We start from the raw sequence: 6,000 nt of genomic DNA, 5'->3' as shown, positions 1-6,000 counted from the left end.
CGCCGTCCCGGGGCCGAGGGCGAAGCCGGCGCGTGGCAGCCCCTAGCGAGGGCACGACGCCTCCACCTGTGCGCCGAGCCCGCCCACCAAAATGGAGCGGCGCCGGCGGCCGAGCCCGCCCGCAGCGAGCGAGGTTCCCTCCCGCAGCCGCCCACTCTCCCCGAGCGGGGGGCGGAGCCACGAGGCAGAGAGAGGCTCAGGTCTGGGGAGCGCTGCGCCAATACCAGCCGGCCCAGGAGAGCGGCTCCCTGTGTGTGACCCTCCCCCGCGCTGGGCAGTCATGGCGCGTGAGGAAGGGGAAACTCTCCCCAGAGCCCGCAGGGCGTCATAGCCGCCCCCCCCCCCTCCAGCCTCGTCACCCCCCCATGCCCCGGAGAGGGTGAGCGCGCCCGCGCCTCAGCCAGACCTGCCCGGCCTCGCGGGGGGCGCGCGCGCGCCCGCCCCCTCCCCGGGGCGCCGTGCCAAGGCAGCGCCTGCCCCCCGGGGCCGCGAGCGCTTGGCGGCGCCTGGGCCAATGGAGCCGCCTCGCGTGTTCAGCCCGGCGAGCTGCAGCCCCGTCCAGCCCCGCCGCGCCCGCGCCCGGCGAGAGGCAGCGCGCCCGGCAGCCTCCGGCACCGCCGTGTCCCCGGGGAGCCCGGCTGCCAGCTCTCCGCCCGCCTCCCGGGGGCTGGGGGCGGCCGCCCCGGGGCGCCGCTGGCCGGAGGCTCCCGCACCTGCGCCGAGTTTGCAGCGCTGAGAGGGGGGCAGCTGGGCAGAGCCCAGCCCGGCTCCCCGGGAAGGGAGCAACCCCCGCGCGTGGCCTGGCCCGTCCCTGCACCCAAAGCCCCGGGCGGCTGCGGGCGGGGGGTTGCGCGGCAGCCTGGGAGGGGGGTTCAGGGCGACCGCTGCTGCTGCTGACACCTTGTTACTTCCTGCTTCGCAACCCCAGGGCCCGACCCATCTCGGCGGAGGGATCCGCTCGCCTCCTCCAGCCTCCGCCCATTTCTGCTTCTGCTTTTTTTTTCTTTTGCAAGAAAATAATTTGACAGCGATTTGCTGACACTGGGATTTTGCATCAGAGATTACAAGAACCCCCCCCCCCCAACGACCTCTCCCCCGATCACTAGGCGGGGCGCGCAAAGGGGGATCATGCAAAAGGTAAGTCCTGGTTCTCGGAGCCTTTCCTAGCGTGGGCTTGCAAAGTGTGTGGGGAGGTGGGTGGATATTGCCACCACTCCTTCGCTCCCAGTGCAATTGCTTAGGGGAGGGTGTATTGCATGGGGGAAGGGGAGGGAGGAGTATGTTTCCTGGCGGAGCGATATTTGTTTACAGGACGAGATCTGTACTGTAAGTAAAGTAGGACCGAGCAAAGGCAGTTCTGTAATAAATTAGTATTGAAATTGCTCCATCAACGCCTCCCAAAAAGGGGAAAATTGTGCCCAGTCCGGCCAGGTCTGTGTTCCCGGATCCTGCATGCACTTGTTGCAGATTTATACCAGGTAGGTAAATGCTTAGCAAGTTTAATTTTGTATTAGCTGGGGCTCCCCTAAATAAAGAAAAAGTTTGCAGCTCACTCTCGCTCTGTACTGCTGAGTAGGCGAGGCCCTCCCTGCAGCCTCTTCTCTCTGTTGCAAGACATCCCAGCAGGGAGAAGGGGCTGGCAGTTTATTACAGTGTCCTGTGCTTGCGGCTTTTCTTTTTTTTTTTTTTTTGGGGGGGGGGGGGGGCGGTGTGCAGGCCTTAGGGAATGGAATTAAAGTGAACCTATGTGATAAAGTTCTCAATCTGCAAGTGAGAAACCGCAGGACTCCTTAGGGATGAATCTTTTCACATGGTGCATTTGTGTCAATGCTGTGGTGTGGCAAATTACTGTATGCGTGGATTTGGCATTTGATAATATGCTGCCATACCTGCCTACAGTGGGAAATAGAAAAACCTGAGATTTTCATCTTGGCCACTCCCTAAATCTCTGTCCTATGGTTTCTCCTTGGCAAGTGACAAAAATATTGCTTAAGATAAAAGTGTGCTTTTAAAATCAGGAAAATAATATGTTCCAGTACTTTGTGATTCTGAAAAACGTGGCTCTTAGAATTGCCTTTTTGCAGCCTGCCTGTAGAGGTTCCTCCCATATTCTATTCAGTGTCACATCAGAGCTGCAATACTGAAAGTCCAGAGACTTTGGAGCCAGGCCCCAGAGTTTGAAAAATCCCTACTTCTCAGGCCAAAAGCCTGAAATTAGGTACATTATGCTGTGGGCTTTGCATTTAAAAGGGGTTTGGGCTTGATGTGCACCCCTGAAAAGGGTTTAGGATTTAAGGTAATTAGGGCTGGTGGTGGTTGGTTCTTGGGGAAGTTGGAAAGGGATGTGGATTCAGGTTCTGAAACATTTTGCTGTAATTGTACTTATATTGTGATCTCTTACGGCAAGATAATGGCTTGGTTCCTACTTAATGGCCAGTAAATAGCTTTCAAATACTGGATCAGAAATGGTACTTTGAATTAGCTGTATAGTGTGGCTGACAAAATGCAAGTGTTCAGTGTGTCACATACTTGAAATATTGATTTGCTAATTTACTTCCATGTTTGTGAATCTGTTGTGTTTCTAACAAGATCCATTTAAGTTTTCTATCTGAAATTGTCTAAAGAGACTGTTACAGCTGAATCACATGGTTGCATAGGAATTAATATTTTTATATTTTTATTCTTTGGAAATTATATATTATTGCTTTCCTCAGATAAGGAATGTACAATAAACTGGTCACTGTCACTGATTTTAAGCACACAACTACTGGATTTTGTGGTCTCTTGAAATGTATGGAGTAAAGAGCAAAACTGTACACCAGATGTCTAAATACAAGACAGATGTTTTACAAGTAAAATTAATAATCAGTTATCCATTTGTCAACTGGTTAATGCTTTCTTCTTCCTCTGCTTGCTTTATAGATTAGTTTTTCATGTCTGTCAATCAGTTACCTACACTTGACTTTTCAGGTGTAAACTTTGCAAATTTTGTACTTTAGGTCTAATAAATTGATACATCTTTGCTGTGCCAACAAATTACTTAAGATAGGTGTAGATCTTTACAGACTAAAATAACAGAGCATTACAAAATGTGAATAATAACAAAACTATTTGTGAGAAAATGTGATTATTTTAGTTGCCAGAGACATAAACTGATTGATTGTTTATGTCTCTGGCAACTAAAATATTACTGTAAGACACGAATATGGAGTGAGCCCTGCACAGGGATCCACTCATGTGGAGAACTTTGCAGGGTCAGAGCCTAAATATTTTCCTTTTTCAAAACCTGTAAAAATGTATTTAATTAAGGCACAAAAATCTATATGGTATGGACGAACCATTTGTACACATAGTTTTCATGCACAGAACATTTTTTGTATCATTTAATTTAATTTGTGGTCTTGACTGGACATTAATTGGCCTGGAGCAGAGCTATTTCTCTGATGTCCTCTCATTGGTATTACAATAGATCAAAGAAAATTCAGACATTTTATTACATTTCAAGGCCTTGCCTGCCATGCTACTATAGGCCACTCCTTTTGAGGTATGTTCATTTTTGTATAAGGTTTGTTAAGGCATACATTTAACATCAAATGTACTATTGGGTTCAAATACTCTATATATATGTTATGGGACTTTGAAGATGTTAATTTAAAAGGCTTTGCTATAAATAAAGGGAGCGTACAGCATAACAAATAGGCTTGTTTTTATTTAGTTAAATGATTTTCTCTATCACATGAAAAAGTTGCATTATAAACTTCCCTTAGGCTAACATTTGTGAATTGCCGGTTAACACGATTTTCATAATTTTTATGTATATGTGTACTTTGAGAGAATTAAAAGTCAATACATAAGACCTGCACACAAGTTATGTAATTAACTAATATATTTTTTTAATCCTTTCTGCTATGCTTGAATAGCAGTGTATGTTTATGTAACAAAATGAAGCCAGAAAACTTCAGCAAGAAACTGAGCAGTGTTCAGACATCTGACTACCTAGTCAAACTGCAGAGTGACAGATTCTATATAAAAGAAAAGATACGAATAATGTAGCTTTAAGGACAAAAATGATTTTTAAAAATGAGCTGTGCAGTGGGAGTTTTACATGAGTATGCAATGCAGAATCGGGCCCTTAAGTGAAATGATAGGGCCAGTCTTGATCACATTGTTGTAATGTGTATTCTGCCATTGACTTCAGTGCAGGATCAGGCTGTTGAATAGTTCACTAGGTGTCCTGCCCTGCCGTTTGACCCATTTGAAAATGATGTGGTATTCAAGTAAATAAACCAGAGCATGACTAAATTCTTTGTCTGACGTTAAGTGACTCATTTTGCATGGGGATGGACTCAGGCTTTATTTCCTATTCATTTATTGTTTTAGGTCTGTATATTGCTCTTTGTCATGCACTTGGAGGCATGTGACCAAGTTCAATAACATAAAATGTGTACATGTTTCAGTTTAGGTTCATTTTTGTGGAAGGCACATCCATTTAACTAGGAAGTTCCTAGGTTTTTGACTTAAATTCCATCAGTTTAATTTTTCTGGCTAGTTTAGTCTTTTCAGGAATCCAAGAAAGTAACTATCATTGTTAGACGGTTAATGTAACTCCCTCAATAACAGGTGGAGAATACGAGAAAAACGTAAGGATAGTACTCTTATGTCCTGTGTACTTCATGGAGTAATGCAGTATTGAGACATTTTTATTAATGAGAGGGCATCAACATTTTTCTAAAACTTGATGATAAACTCCCTATTTTTGCAAAATATTTGCTGTTTGATTAGCTGCATTTAGGCTAGGGACAGCAGCTCAATATAAGCTCTACCGTCTTTTTTCACCTAGCCATACTCCTTAAAGGTTGGGAGCCCTGAACCCATGCAGTTTCCATGGAGGTCCTTTGTCAGATCCAGAAGTGGGGAATGATTTTGCTTGAGCTCGTGTTCTCTGCCCTTCCTCATGTACTGGTCTGGTTTTGTCAATATCCAGTCAGATTTCTCCCGCTTTCTGCTTGTATTTTAATGGAATGATTTAGTTCTGAGTTTCAACCCAAAATAGTTTTAAAATAGGGGATTGTAATAGTTCAGTATAAGGCATACTCTGTTGTGAATAGTTTAAAATTTGGTTTTAAATCTGCCAGGGAATGATAAATTTAAAAATATAAGTTATTGTGGCAAAATGTTTGAGAAAAATATTTGTTCTCTCTCTTGATAGTACAGTAGCTAAGCAAAACACTGTTCTCAGGTCTGTACTGGCATCAGTATATGAAGATGTCTATGTGACATGGCAGTGCCATTTATACAGTAACACAGTGTCTTTTAAAAGATGTTATTAGCTCCATTGAAAACATGAATGTTAAAAAAATGAAGGTGTGATAATTATGAAGGAGTAGTATTCATTCCTCCCCCCCCCCCCCCCCCCAAATAAAAGAATTCCTGGTTCGGTATTCCTGAACCAATGACAAAGCTTAATCAAAATTACATTTTTAAAACTCTAAAATATCGTTTGACACTGTTAGATACAGTTACAAAATACAATCTATGCACACATACTAATTCTCTTCGTGACTTCCATCTTACAAACGTTTAACCACTTGAATAAATTTATTCATGTGAGTAGTACCATTGACTTTAATTACGTGAATAGTCCCACTAAAGTTACACAGATGCTAGAGTGTTTGCCAGATGGGGTCTTCAGTTTAAACTAAATATCCAAGAAAGCAAATTCCAGGTATTTAGCCACATACAGTACTATAAAACCTGTTCTTAAATCATGTTTAGCTTTGAGACACATATTAATATTCTTTTAATCAATTTCAGGGTAATGGGGGAAATCCTGCCTTCTAAGAGAAACAGAAAATAGCACATTCAAATATATTTTAAGAAGGGCTGCTCGTCCTTCAGAGGGTATGGCTGAGCGTGACTCAAAGGATATTTTTTTTAAAAAACCCTTACTTTTTCTTAATCTCTTTTTTGGGAGAAAATAACCAATGTGGTTGCTTTTGA

General features: G+C 44.2%; 1 protein-coding gene across 5 annotated transcripts in view; it reads left to right on the top strand.

The window, feature by feature from the left end:
• Window positions 1–494: 494 nt before the first annotated feature.
• Window positions 495–6,000, top strand: part of TRERF1 (transcriptional regulating factor 1) — a 144,590-nt gene continuing 139,084 nt past the window's right edge. For 2 of the 5 annotated variants that reach the window (XM_048843055.2, XM_048843056.2), the window contains exon 1: window positions 497–1,137. The gene's annotated coding sequence lies outside the window, so the exon portion shown is untranslated. Of the gene's footprint in view, window positions 1,138–1,326; window positions 1,479–6,000 lie in introns of those variants that run through there. The other 3 variants (XM_048843057.2, XM_048843051.2, XM_048843052.2) reach the window with 3 other exon arrangements.

Source organism: Caretta caretta, chromosome 3 (assembly GCF_965140235.1).
Source record: "Caretta caretta isolate rCarCar2 chromosome 3, rCarCar1.hap1, whole genome shotgun sequence".
In the NCBI taxonomy this organism is placed as follows: Eukaryota; Metazoa; Chordata; order Testudines; family Cheloniidae; genus Caretta; species Caretta caretta.
This window is presented reverse-complemented; position numbering and strand designations above follow the sequence as displayed.